Source organism: Coenobita brevimanus, chromosome 28 (genome assembly GCF_032717465.1).
Source record: "Coenobita brevimanus isolate Jiangsu-jjx chromosome 28, ASM3271746v2, whole genome shotgun sequence".
In the NCBI taxonomy this organism is placed as follows: Eukaryota; Metazoa; Arthropoda; class Malacostraca; order Decapoda; family Coenobitidae; genus Coenobita; species Coenobita brevimanus.
Genome location: NC_136981.1, coordinates 16,897,912 through 16,911,954, shown reverse-complemented (window position 1 = coordinate 16,911,954; position 14,043 = coordinate 16,897,912). Strand labels below are relative to the sequence as shown.

The following is a 14,043-nucleotide window of genomic DNA, read 5'->3' as shown; positions in this document are numbered from 1 at the left end:
AATTTTTTCCAAGAATGGCTTTCAATTTTTGGCTATTTTCTCGAAAACTACAAATCGTATCACAACCGGATTTGTCTCTTTAGAAAGCTGACGAAATTCTCTATAAAAACTTCTAATAACATTTTCCTGTATGATGGAAAACATTCGAATGGTGATGTTGGGAATTGAACGTGATGTAGCGAAATGTTTCTTCATGGCCGCCTAATGTTGCTTTATTCGGTTTTCCTGTTTTTCAGCTTGAACAAACATCGACGAATAAGATGACGTAGGTTTCATGGCAGTATATTGATGTTTGGGTGGCGAAAATAAGGAGAGAATACATGTTATTTGCCGAACGTGGGCAGCTGGGCCGGGCGGCCTCGGAGAAAAAATCATGCCCCGGAAAACTTACTGAAACTTATCGTACGCAAGAGGGTTAACCCTCTCACGCACAGTAAGTTTTCAGTAAGTTTTGGCTCTCTGCACAGAATCAAAACCTTGCTCAGGCTGCCTTCACTCGCACGCAATAGAAAAAAAATTTATGGCCAACTTTAACCTTAGAAAGTGCATATATTGTTATAAATCATATCCCATTATCTTCGCTGATGTTTGTACTATCAGATAAGCAAAAAAGAAAAAAAAAACTAAAACAGATGAATAAATGTACGGATATGATGCAATAATAAACCTTATTCAAGTGCAAACTAGCTTCTCATAACTTCCCAACATCACTGTTAAAAATTTTTCCCGTGATGCACAGTTGCAAAACAAATGTCTGTATGGAGAATTTCACGAGCTTTCAAATGAGTCTGGTTTCGAGTTGATACGTTCAATAGTTTTCGAGTAAACTGATAAAAAAACGACGAAAATCGCCTAAAAAGTCTATCTATCTTTCTATTGCCAGACGCCTTAATCCCGTAAGGGGTGGCCACAACTGCCCTGCTCCCAGCTAACACCTCCTCTCTCATATACCTCTCCTCCCCATCCCTCCATCTCATCCTTGGCCTCCCCCTTCCTCTCCCCCTTCCACCTCACTCACATACACTTCTCTCGTCAGTCTCTCACTCTCCATCCTCTCCACATGGCCAAATCACCTTAATGTGTTTCTCTGATTTGTTTATTATTTCGTATGTTATTAGTGACACTGTAACAAACATATGTGTAAATTCTATCCAGTTTTATAGCCCAAAGGTTAAGGAAGCCCATGATATAATTCACAGTGTTATTACCCTTATTGTTATTGAGAAAATGAATTTTGAAAAGTTACGACGGATTGTGTGCTGTGGCAGCACCTATGCTCCGGCCTGTAGGCTGAGTATCTTCGTCTTTCGTAGCTTTTCCTCAAATAATTACTTGCACACATAGGTTACTTTGCTTTACAAAAGTATGTACTAGAAATCATCATGCTTTCTTCAGATTTTTGGTGTGACCTATAATTTACGAGTAAATGACTGAGAGAATAACAATGAAATGCACTACATTTTCCCTATGAGAAATATATATTAAACCCACAATTTATACTTTACAATACAATTGTATAAAAATTAGACAAATAAGCTGGTTACTTACGTCCTTGAGCAGAGTTGTAGTGTTTCTTGAGAGGAGGTGGAGTTGCAGAGAGGAGGACGGGTATGATCACAGACTGTATATGTGAGTGAGGAGGTGTGAATGTATGTGTGTGTGTGTGTGTGTGTGTGTGTGTGTGTGTGTGTGTGTGTGTGTGTGTTCTTACCTAATTGTTCTTACCTAATTGTATCTTTACAGGAATGAGTCAAGCTCGTACTGTCCCGTGTCTTAAACCATATTTATCGTACATATCCTTAAATTTGTGAATTGTTTTGGCACACACTATTTCATTCGGTAGTGCATTCCATTGATCAATTGCTCTGTTTGGGAAACTGAATTTCCTTACGTCTTTATCACCTCTCTTCTTATGCAGTTTTTTGCAGTGTCCTCTTGCTGATGCTTCTCCATATGTTAAGTAATCATTTATGTCTATTTTCTCCTTCCCTGATATGCACTTATATAGCATTATCATGTCACCTCTTTTCCTTCTCTCCTGTAGTGTTGGTAGATTTATTTTATTTAGTCTTTCTTCGTAGCTTAGGTCCCTTAAGCTTGGCATCCATCTTGTAGCAGCCCTTTGAACTTTTTCAATCTTGTCTATATGCTTTTTGAGATGAGGACTCCAGACTACTGATGCATATTCCAGGGTTGGTCTAATGAATGATGTTATTATCCTTCTTAGCATGTCTTCATTTATGTATGTGAATGCTATTCTCATATTTGCAAGCAGTGACAGAAGTGAAAAGAGTAAGACAGGGTGGATGTGAAGTTAGCAGGGGAGTGAAAGATAAAAATGGTAGATTACTAGTGGAGAAGGGAGAAAAAGTGAGCAGATGGAGAGAACACTTTAAGGAATTGTTGAACGTGGAGGATGGAAGTAATGCGAGTATAAGTGGCTGGGGAATGGCTGGGAGAAGGAGGGAGGTGAGAAGACAGGAAGAAATCAGTAGGATGGAAGTTGTGGAAGCAATGAAGAAAGTTAAATCGGGGAAAGCCCCAGGAATTGATGGAGTGTGTGGTGAAATGCTGAAGCATGGGGGAGAGATAGTAGTAGAATGGATGTGGAAGATGTGCAGATTGGCCTGGGAGGAAGGTAGAGTCCCGGAGGATTGGAAGTCAGGTATAATTATTCCCTTGTACAAAGGAAAAGGGGAAAAAGAAGTGTGTTGTAATCATAGGGGCATTTGTCTTCTTAGTATAATAGGAAAAGTGTATGGTAGGTTACTTATAGACAGAGTTAGAGAAAGAACAGAGAAATTAGTTGGAGAAGAACAGGGAGGCTTTAGGAAGGGAAGAGGTTGTGTAGATCAGATATTCATTCTTAGATCTTTAGTGGAAAAGTTTCTAGAGAAGGGAAAGAAGTTGTATGCGGCTTTCATGGATTTGGAGAAAGCATATGACAGGGTGGATAGACAAGGATTGTGGAAAGTGTTAAGAATATATGGAGTAGATGGGAAGTTGTTGAATGCTGTGAAGAGTATGTACGATGGTGCGAAGGCTGCAGTGCGTGTGGATGGTGAACTAAGTGAATTTTTCTCTGTGAAAGTTGGTTTGAAACAGGGATGTGTCATGTCTCCATGGTTGTTCAATCTGTACATGGATGGGGTAATAAAAGAGGTACAAGGTAGGGTAGTGGATGTTGGAGTGGCCCTGGTGAGAGAGGATAGTGTTTGGAAACTCCCTGTACTGTTGTTTGCAGATGATACTGTGTTGTTGAGTGAAGACGAAGGGGAGCTGCAAGGCTTGGTGGATGAGTTTGAGAGAGTGTGTAAGAAACGGAACCTAAAGGTGAATGTAGGGAAGAGTAAAGTGATGGTCTTTGAGAGAGGTGAAGTCAGTGAATGTACAGCGAGGTTGGATGGTGAGGAATTGGAAAATGTGAGTACGTTTAAGTATTTGGGTAGTGTGATGAGTAAGGATGGAGGTTTGGAGGGTACAGCAGGGAAGAAAGGTTGCTGGTTCCTTAAAAGCAGTGATAAGAAACAGGGAAGTGAGCATGGAAGTAAAAAAGTTACTACATGACAGTATTGTGATACCAACTCTAACGTACGGAAGTGAAGCTTGGACATTGTTGGAAGGACACAAGTCAAGAGTGAGAGCAGTGGAAATGAGTTATTTAAGAGGAGCCTGTGAAGTCACGTGGAGAGACAGGCTGATGAATGAGGATATAAAGGAGCGTTGTGGTGTGGATGTGGATGTGATAGGAAGCGTTGTGAGGAACACACTGAGGTGGTTTGGCCATGTGGAGAGGATGGAGGGTGAAAGATTGACGAAGAGAGTGTATGTGAGTGAGGTGGAGGGTGGAAGAGGGAGGGGGAGACCGAGGATGAGATGGAGGGATGGGGTGGAGAGGTATATGAGAGAGGGGGGTGTGAGTTGGGAGCAGGGCAGTGAAATGGCGGGGGACAGGGCGACTTGGAGGCGATTTGTTTGTGGCCACCCCAAACGGGATTGAGGCGTCTGGCAATAGATAGATAGATAGTATACATGTTCCGTACCTTCTCGCTGATGTGGTCAGCCGGAGATAGTCTGTTATTGATAATCACACCTAGGGCTTTCTCTCTTTCTGATGTGTATAGGGTAATCCCAATCAGGTCTTTTTCCACTTTTACCAAACTTGATTACATGACACTTGTCCACATTGAATTCCATTTGCCATGTACTACTCCATTCATGAAGTTTATTTAATTCTTCTTGTAGCTCCCTACAAGAGTCTGTGCTATGAATTCTCCTTTGTATTTTTGCATCATCTGCAAACATATTCAGATAGCTCTCATTTCCAGTGTTACTGTTTATATCATTTATATACACTAAAAACATGATTGGTGCCAGCAGTGAACCGTGTGGTACTCCACTAGTCACTTCTTTCAATGATGAGTAGTTTCCTCTTAGTACTGTCCTCATTTCTCTTTTTATGAGAAAGTCTTGCATCCAACAAAACAGTTTGCCTCGAATTCCTCCTTGATGGTACAGTTTCCATAAAAGTCTTTGGTGTGGTACTGTGTCAAAAGCTTTCTTGAAATCTAAATAGATACTGTCCACCCATCCTTCCCTTTCCTGTATTGTGTTTATTACTGTGTCATAGTAGCTCAACAGATTAGTAACACATGATTTTCCTTTTCTGAAACCAAACTGTCTTTCTGTTATCATACTGTGTTCTTCTAGATGATTTACCCAAGCTTTTCTTATAAGGTTTTCTAATACCTTGCTTACAACACTGGTCAGTGATACTGGTCGGTAGTTGAGTGGATTTTGTTTATTTCCTTTCTTGAATAAGGGGACAATATTTGCTTTTTTCCAAATGTCAGGTAGTTTACCTTGACTCAAGGAATTCTTGAAAATTAAAAATAATGGTTTACTTAACTCCTTTGCACATTCTCATAATACCCAACATGAAATTTCATCAGGACCACTTGCTTTTCCTCTGTCTAATCTACTTAACTCCTCCTGTATTACTTTTTCTGCTATTTGTATATCTGGTAGTATGTGTGGACATGCGTGTTCCACATAGTCCCTCTCAAAATTTTTTTCTTCTGTAAAAACTGATTTGAAATTCTTATATAGTGCTTCACAAATATCTTTCTCTTGTGCATAAGTGATTCCCTCGTCTGTAATAGATTGTATTATATCTTTTACTTTGGTTTTGCTTCTGATATAGCTGTAAAACAGATATGATTGATCACCACTTTTATTTATTATATCCTCCTCAAACTGTTTTTGGGCTTCCCTCCTTATTCTTGTATAGTCGTTTCTTGCCCGTTTGTAATCATTATACGCCCTTTCACCATTGTGTCTTCTGTATCTATTCCACAACAAATCTCTTCTTTCTTTTGATTTTTTTACATTCTGTATTGAACCATTTCTGTATTTTTTTATCTGCTTCTTTGTGCAGTGGGATGTACTTCTGGACTCCTATTTCATAAAATTCACAGATTTTTTTATATACAGCCTTTAAATCTTGTCCTCTAAGCTCATTTTCCCAATCAACTTCTAAGAAATACTTCTTTAGGTCTTGATAATTTTCCTTTTTATAGTTTAGGCTCTTTTTGTAACTGTCATTGCTGTTTACTATGTCATATGCTATCCTGAAGTTATACTTTAGTACTGCATGATCGCTTTTGCCGAGTGGAGGGTGATATATGAAACTCTCAATATCATTTTCTTGCCTAGTAAATATTAGATCTAGCACTGAAGGTACATCAAGTCCTCTTTTTCTGGTGGTTTCCCTCACATGTTGCGTTAGGAAAAACTCTTGTACTAGATCCAGGAGCTTTTGGTCCCAACAGCTTTCTTGGCTAATTATACCTAGAGTATTCCAATCTATATTTGTATTGAAATCCCCAGTTAGTATAATTCTTTCCGATTTCTCTTCCATTTTATGTAGTAATGATCTTATACTTTTGATTGTACTCTCTGCCAGGTCCTCATATTCGTCACTTTCCCATGTGTTTGATCTGGGTGGCATGTACAAATTGGCTACAATTACTTTACCTTCAGATGTGTTGATCTCTACTGCAATCAGTTCTACTTGTGATGATATATCTAGGTTTATTTCCTTGACTTTTAGATTTTTCTTAGTTAATATTATAATTCCTCCTCCTTTTTTTTTTAATATCTGTCTCTTCTCCATATATTGTATTCCTCTAAGTTTAGTATGTCACTGGATATCCTTGGTGTTAATTTTGTTTCAGTTAGGCATATTATTTGTGGTTCATTTTCTCTGACATAATCATTCATCTCTAGTAATTTAAATACCATTCCATCCACATTTGAGTACATCAACTTTATCATTTTGTTTATATACTTGTCATGACATGGTTCTACTACCTTCCTCCTTTTTCTTCCATCCTGTTTGTGTACCACTTTCGTACCTGCAATCCTATTACTTTGTAAAAAAATTTCTTCTCTTCTGACCTTCCCTCATTTTTTGTTTTTGCTTCCTCCCTTTTCTCTTTCAGTAATTCCAGTTCCTCTTGTGTTAGGCATCTTTTTATCCATACATTTTTGAACTCCTCTTTTTCCATAAGATTCTTTGCATTTTTTAGTATCTCTTCCACAGTGTTTGCACTCTATAAAGTCACCTTTAGAGGTCTTGTCTTGCTTTTCTCGTATTTCCCTAACCTTTTGTGTTCCTCTATGTCTTTACTACAGATTTCCTCTGATACTTCTTTCAGTAAGCTCATTACATTTGCCATCTCCTTTTTGTCTCTTGTGATCTTGTTTTTTACTTCTTCCTCTTCTATACCAGTGATTACTATAGATTTCTTTATCTCTACTGAATCTCTGACTAACTTTGGATTGTTTTGGATTATTCTTTTCACTTCCTTTTTAATGCTTTTTTCCTCCACCCTTGTTTCTAAGTCTTTCTTTAATTTCACCATTTCAGCATACGTGGTTTCTACGTCATTTTTGTAGCTTTCCACAGCTTCATTCACCTGTGTGTGTGTGTGTGTGTGTGTGTGTGTGTGTGTGTGTGTGTGTGTGTGTGTTTGCAGTGTTATTTACTGTTGTATGCTTTCATCCGTATGATACTGATGAAAGCACAGTCCTGTGCAGGGTGCCACATCACAAATAGGACATATATACCTGGTGTCCCTCCTCCTCTTGTTCAAATAGCACAGCACACACCACAGCCTTTTCTTGTCGGGAATTCTCTCCAGGGAGTGGTGCAGTGTTGCATCCAAGCATGTCCTATCATCCACATATCGACTGTGCATGGATGGCGGTGCTCCTCCATCTCCTCACCTCTGCACTCCTGCTGGAGGTGGAGTGGTAGGAACTGGCCAAGTTCCTCCTGAAAGGCCAGCTACTGTGGGAGGTGGATCGATCATGGCAGTAACTGACCGAGAAACTCGTGACGGGCCAGCTACTGCAGGAGGTGGAACAGTTGTGGCAGTAACTGGTTGAGTTACTACTGACAGACCAGCTACTGCAGGAGTGGAGCAATGGTTGCAGGAGGTGGAGCGATTATTGCAGGCAGAGCGGAGGCTGCAGTTGATGGACTGCAGATACAGGTGGTCGTCGTCGCGAGGGAAGGTCAGGGGCGTGGTGAAGGGCATGACCCGATGCCGGCCACTCCTCCCCTCAGATTGCCAGGAGTTTGTGGCATATATGCTCCTGGAATTATAGGAGTCATAGGCCTGTTGGTGTTATTCTTGTAGAGGGTGTAGGCATTGAAATAGGGCCATGTGGATGAAATAGAATGCCATTTTCTTGATCCACTTGACCATCCTCCTTTGGGTGGGATAGTATTGGATCATCTGATCGAAATGATCCCCCCCATTCATGTACCTATCATAGTCCTCCACCATGATGGGCTTGTTCACTGTTTTGAGAACGTGGTGGAATCTCCCGTCTGGACCCTTTACCTTCCCATGCACCAGCTTAGGGACAGTGGTGTCACTGTGGAAGGTGGACAGCATACTTACGATACGTTTGTCCTTTCACAGCAACACCATTACATTGCTCTTGTGCCTAGCATCCAGTCCATCATCAGGAAGGCGTCTTGCACTGCTGATGTCCTGCAGCTCCCTTGGTGCTCCCCTTGCCAGTCATACTGTGCCACACACATACACTCCTCTGTCAAAAGGTGTCCGCACAGTGATACAGAGTTGTAATAAGTGTCCATATACAACTTGTATCCTTTGCCTTTCAAAGGTTCAAGGAGGCCCCACACTGTGTTTTCTAGAGACTTCTCCCCCATGTATAGTTCGAAATTCCAAATGTAACCATTCCTTGCCTCAGCCAAGACGTAGAATTTGATGGCCTACTTTTGGGTTATATACAAGTTAGGAGAACCACCCTATCCAACCCAGAGATCCCTCATCCAGGCTAAGATGTTCGGCTGGGATGTAAACCTCTTTGAACCTCTGAAGGAGATATTGCATCACTGTGTGAATCCTTGTGTGAATCCTTATTAGCCAGTCTTGATTGCCCTCGGGTATGGCGAGACTATTGAAAGCATGAAAGTGCTTCAGGATGGCCATGAAGCACTATCCACTCACAGCCTGCCGAAATATGGGGTAATCGTGAATCTCTGTGGACCACCAATAGTGTTTTATGGTTGGCAGTTCACAACGGCCCAAAAGAAGGTATAACTCAAGGAACTGGACCATTTCCTCTTCGTTGCAGAGGTACCAGACATAACCTGGCATAGAGCAACAACTCCCTGGTAAAAAAAAGTTGAAAGTATTGGAGTGGTGTTGTTGGTGCTGCCACTCTGAAACCTGGGGTTTCAGTGTACGGGCCAGCATTGGGTGTGAATGACCCAGAACTCCAGACTTCCTTCTGATGGTCTTTACCTGGGGAAATGCTTGGCTGTGTATGTATGTGCTGCACACGACCCTAAGACAGACAAGTACCTCCCAGCCACCCACCACTACCTCACCTAGGCCCATGCCACCCTCGTCTTTTTGGTGGGGAGGGAGATGGTGATGATGATTGTACTGATGATGGCTGGGTGGATGAAGGTTCAGGTGATTGTGGTGATGGATATGGTTGTGGTGATGGTTGTGATGAAGATGGTTGTGGTGGTGATGACTGTGGTGATGGTTGTTGTGAAGATGGTTGTTGTGAAGATGGTTGTGGAGAGGATGGTTGTGGTGCTGCTCCTGCTGCTGCTGTTGATGGCTTATATTCAGGAGGAATGAAATCTGAAGGGGACAGTGACTTTGCTTATTTTGCAGGGGAAGATGATATGGAATTATCTGGGGTGGGTGGTGAGATGTGGGCAGGTTGAAGTGTTGTGAGAGTGTAGGGTGACTGTGGGGTTAACCCACGGCGTCCCGTCGACGTACTTCCACGTCCTCACGTTTTGTCACTGCCAATCCCGTTGACGTACTTCAACGTCCTGCAATTGCAAGGTTCATAATTTCCACAATTTTCAAAATTCGCGCGAGATTTTCGATTCGCCCACGTACCCAAGCTTCCCCTACCTGCCGCCAGGCGGGCAGCGTCCCAGACCCCGCATGACCCGCGCTCGCCCTTGTCTCGGTCACTCACCTGTTAGCAGTGACCCATGTCAGACATGGCGCGGAAAGGTCTCTCAGACGACGAAATTGCATCCGCCCCAGAAGCCTTCACTGGAGATAGTGATTCACTTGACGATGATGTGGTGGATCGCAATTACGTCCAGCCAGAGGAAGAAATAACAAGCAGTGATGAAGAGGTCCCTTCACCCCGGAAAAAGCGGTATGTGACATACCGTAAGGCAAGGGAAGGCCAGCCTGCACCACAACCACGTGCACGGCTATCTCTCCATCCCGAATCTGATGAGGACGAGGATGTGGACGATGAGGATGACGGCGGTTTAGGACGTGATATCACCTCGTGGTTGGGTAAAGAAAAAATATCACCCCGAGGATCAGAAGGTGGGGCGAGAAGACATATCAGGTATGGTGCAAGTCTTTTGTCTGGGGAAGTGGAAAGTGGTGTGGTGGGAGTGCTGGGTGAAAGGGAAAGTGGTGTGGCTGGAGCGCGGGGTGAAAGGGAAAGTGGTGTGGCAGGAGTGCGGGGTGAAAGGGAAAGTGGTGTGAGGGAGCACAGCATGAGCACGTGGTGCACGTAGGCCTAGGGGAGAGGAGGTGGAGCCACTCCCCAGCACGTCTTTTGCCCCACAATATTCCCAAACTTCCTCCCCACAGCCCCAGGATGTGGGTAAAGGAAGGAAAGGGAAGGGAAAGGGTAAAGGAAAAGGGAGAGGGAAGAGAAGTGCGAGTGATGAAAGGCGCCGCTCTCGACCTCCCCAACCTCCCCCACCACCCTCACCTCCCCACCGTGACGAAGGGGACGATGGGGACGTGGCTGGAGACGGTGGTGTCTTATGGAACTGGGAAGATGGGAGTAATTTTACTCCCATCATTCACCCTTTCACTGAGGAGTGGCGGTCTGGTTGCACGGCTCCAGGTGTGCATGCGGGTTCCTCTAGGGTGGATTTTTTCCACTTGTTCTTTGGGGAGGCGTTTGTGGGGTGCATAGTGGAACAGACCAACATATTTTCACAAACGCAGCGCCGTGAAAGTGAACGTTTGGGAACCATGAGCAGGCATTCCTAACAATATGACTATCCCGTGACAATTTCAGAGATGTTCTTATTTTTTGCCCTGGTTCTCTTGATGGGTGTGGTATGAAAAAACCAAATTTTGCCTACTGGACAACTGACCCAATGATCCTCACACCTTTCTTTGGAAAGGTGATGAGTCGTAACAGATTTCAGCATACTCTCGGCCGCCTCCACTTTTTTGATGCAGAAGATCCAGCCAATGCAAATAACACAGATAAAATGAGGAGAATTAGGCTGGTATTTGATCATTTATGGGAAATGTTCCGCTCCTCATTTTATCCTTACAGAGACCCCGTCATAGACGAGAGTCTTGTGTTGTGGAGAGGCAATATTTCCTTTAGGCAGTACATACCCAGCAAGAGACACCGTTTCGGGTTCAAGATCTTTGTTATGTGTGACTGTAAGACTGGTTATGTGCAAGACATAGTCTTGTACACGGGCGCATAGACAGATATAACAGAAGATCGTAGTATAGGACTCTCTGGGGCCGTGGTGAAGACAATGATAAAGGAGTACCTTCATCGTGGTCATGTGTTGTACCTGGACAACTGGTACACTAGCCCTCTTCTCGCTAGGTTCCTCCACCAACATGACACCGGAGTCTGTGGTACAGTCAAGAGAAACCGTCGCCATATGGTAAAGATAGGGAGGAAACTTGACAAGAACGAGGTGGTTTTCTTCCAGGCCAATAACATCCTTGCCACCCTGTGGAACCACAACAGGGAAGTTTGCCTCCTATCAACTGTTCACAGCCCCCTGATGCACTGCACAGACTCCGTGGATCACCGTAGCGAGAGGAGGCGTAACGTCTGGAAACCCGAGTCTGTACTGGACTATAATCTGAACATGAGGCAAGTGGATCAGTTAGACTCGATGATTTCCAGTGTTGACTGTGCCAGGACCACGATGAAGTGGTACAAAAAGCTCTTTTTCCACTTGCTCGACATCACGGTCCTGAACGCACACTACCTGCACGCCATGACCACCGGAGTATCAGAGACCTTTGAGGGGTTTGTGAGGGAGCTGGCACGTGAAATAATCGCCAGGCATGCCCAGGACAGACCCACACACCGCACCTGCACCCCCATGGCTGCCCAGACTCCCCTACGCCTCGCAGGATGCCACTATCCTAGCACAATCCCTTCCGACCCAAACGGTCGTAAACCCCAGCGCCGCTGCCATATATACAAACACTCGACAGTCAGACCATCCACTCAGAGAAAAGACACAAGGTACGAGTGTGTTGAGTGCAATGTTGCATTGTGCCTTCAGCCATGTTTCAAAGAGTACCATAACTTTCTACACTACTGAAACTGTGTGGGATGGCGATATGACACTCATTATAATGGTAAGGCCAGTCAGTAGGTGCTAAGTCTTATATAAAGTTGAAACGGGTGTAATGTTTTCAGGAAAGTAATGTATAAGTTGAGAAATAATGTAAGTTGAAAGAAGTGATATCAAAACTACACCCAATGTGTAAATCTGCGAAAATATGACCCTCAGTATAACACTCTGGTCAGTAAATATGTGATACCAAGAATATAAAGTGGAAACGGGTATAATGTTAGCATGAATGTAACATATAAGTTGAAAAATAGTGTAAGTTGTAATAACTGATGTCACGAATACACCCACTGTGTAAATCTGCGAAAATATTATGCTCAGTAGAACATTCTGGTCAGTAAGTATGTGATAGGAATTATATAAAGTGGAAAAGGTTGTAATGTTAGTAGTACGGTAATTTATAAGTTGAATAGTAGTGTAAGATGAAACAAATGATATCGCGATAACACTCACTGTGTAAGTACGCGATAATATGATGCTCAGTAGAATCGTAAGGTCTGAAATTATATGATATCAATTATATCAAGTGTAAACATGTCCAATGTTAGTGGAGAATTATTATATAAGTACAAAAATAGGTTGTAAGTTGAAATAGTAGTCGTAGCGACTTCACCGTCTGTGTTATTATGCGCTATTATTACACTAAATATTTACATAAGGCCTGAAACTATCTCAAAACAGTTCTCTAAAGTTGAAAAGTGTATAATGTTATTAGAAAAGTATTATGTAAGTAGAAAAAACACAATACGAGTTGAAACAACAGTCACAGCGAGTTCACTCACTACGTAAATAAGCGCTAACATTACGCTAAATGTTATCGAAAGGCCTGTGAATACGTAAAAGCAGTTCAATAAAATGTAAAATGGTATAATGTTATTGTAGATGTATTATGTAAGTAGAAAAAATGATATGTATCATGATTCAGGAATGTTAGCGATTCATCGTGACCAGTCTGCCCGATTTTGCTCGTTTTGCACGATGGTACAATGCTTATTTCAGCTCTATTTTTGTATAAAATCCAATTTACTCTCTTATCACATGTTTTTATGTTTGTAATAAATACATATCTACTTACTTTCATTGGTTTCCCAGACTTATAATCCATAGAAAACGTGAGAGGCTCAGACCACCTACAGACAACACGGTACCAGGTGTGACGAAGGTATACCTGTTTAGGCCACTTATGGACCCCGGGGAACAATTTCTTGGTGATTGACCATTGTTTCTGACCAAAAGCGAAAGTTTTAGCCAAAAAAATTTGGGTCCATAAATGGTCGGGATTGGGGAGTACCAGTGGTGAAAAAGTGGTTGGGACAGGGCTGGTTAATGAAGTCAGTCTTTGCGGTGCGGGGGTGGAAGAGAGGTGGCGATAATACAGCTCCGTCTCCATGATCAGGGTGGTTCCAGCGGAGGTAGGCATGACACCAGTGGTTGTAGGGTTATACCAATGGTGATAGGAGTGGTGGCAGTGATAACAGTGGTGTCAATTGTCATAGGAGTGATGGCAGTGGTGACATGAGTAGTGGCTGTGGTGACAGCAGTAGTTACACCAGTGGTGGCACTGGTGAAAGGAGTGGTGGTAGTGATTGTGTTACTACTGACTGTAGTGCTAATCGCCACAGCCTTGAGTGCAGCTTTGCATTTATCTCTTCCCTTGCGGGCAGATTTTGCTCTCCCTTTCCTCCTCCTCACTCTTTCATCCTCACCAGATTCACTATCAGATTCACTCTCACTGCTTTCTTCACTTTCACTCCCACTAAACAAGTATTTCATGTACTCCTTCTCTGATAAGCCCTTGCATGATATTGTAGTTTTAGTGTAGTAAGAGGGGAATGGTAAAAATCGGTTATGATTATTCAAATTTGGATTTCTCTGAAAAAATATAAGAAACACTTCACAGGCACACTGCACTATGTATAACACACTATCACCGTAATACATGTATGGTATGGATGGTGCGCTAATAGAAACATGGAATAAGATGGCTGGCTGCGCGTTCAGACATCTTACTAGGCTGACTGCTGGGAGGACACTGAGCTAAAAATAGGTCGCTTGCCCCTGCGATAAGCTCGCACGTGTTGCCATATATTTTC

General features: G+C 42.7%; 1 protein-coding gene across 1 annotated transcript in view; it reads right to left on the bottom strand.

The window, feature by feature from the left end:
* The window catches only part of LOC145394748 (cytochrome P450 2L1-like), a 129,171-nt gene that overhangs the window by 26,265 nt on the left and 88,863 nt on the right, over positions 1–14,043 (bottom strand). The window lies entirely within an intron of this gene.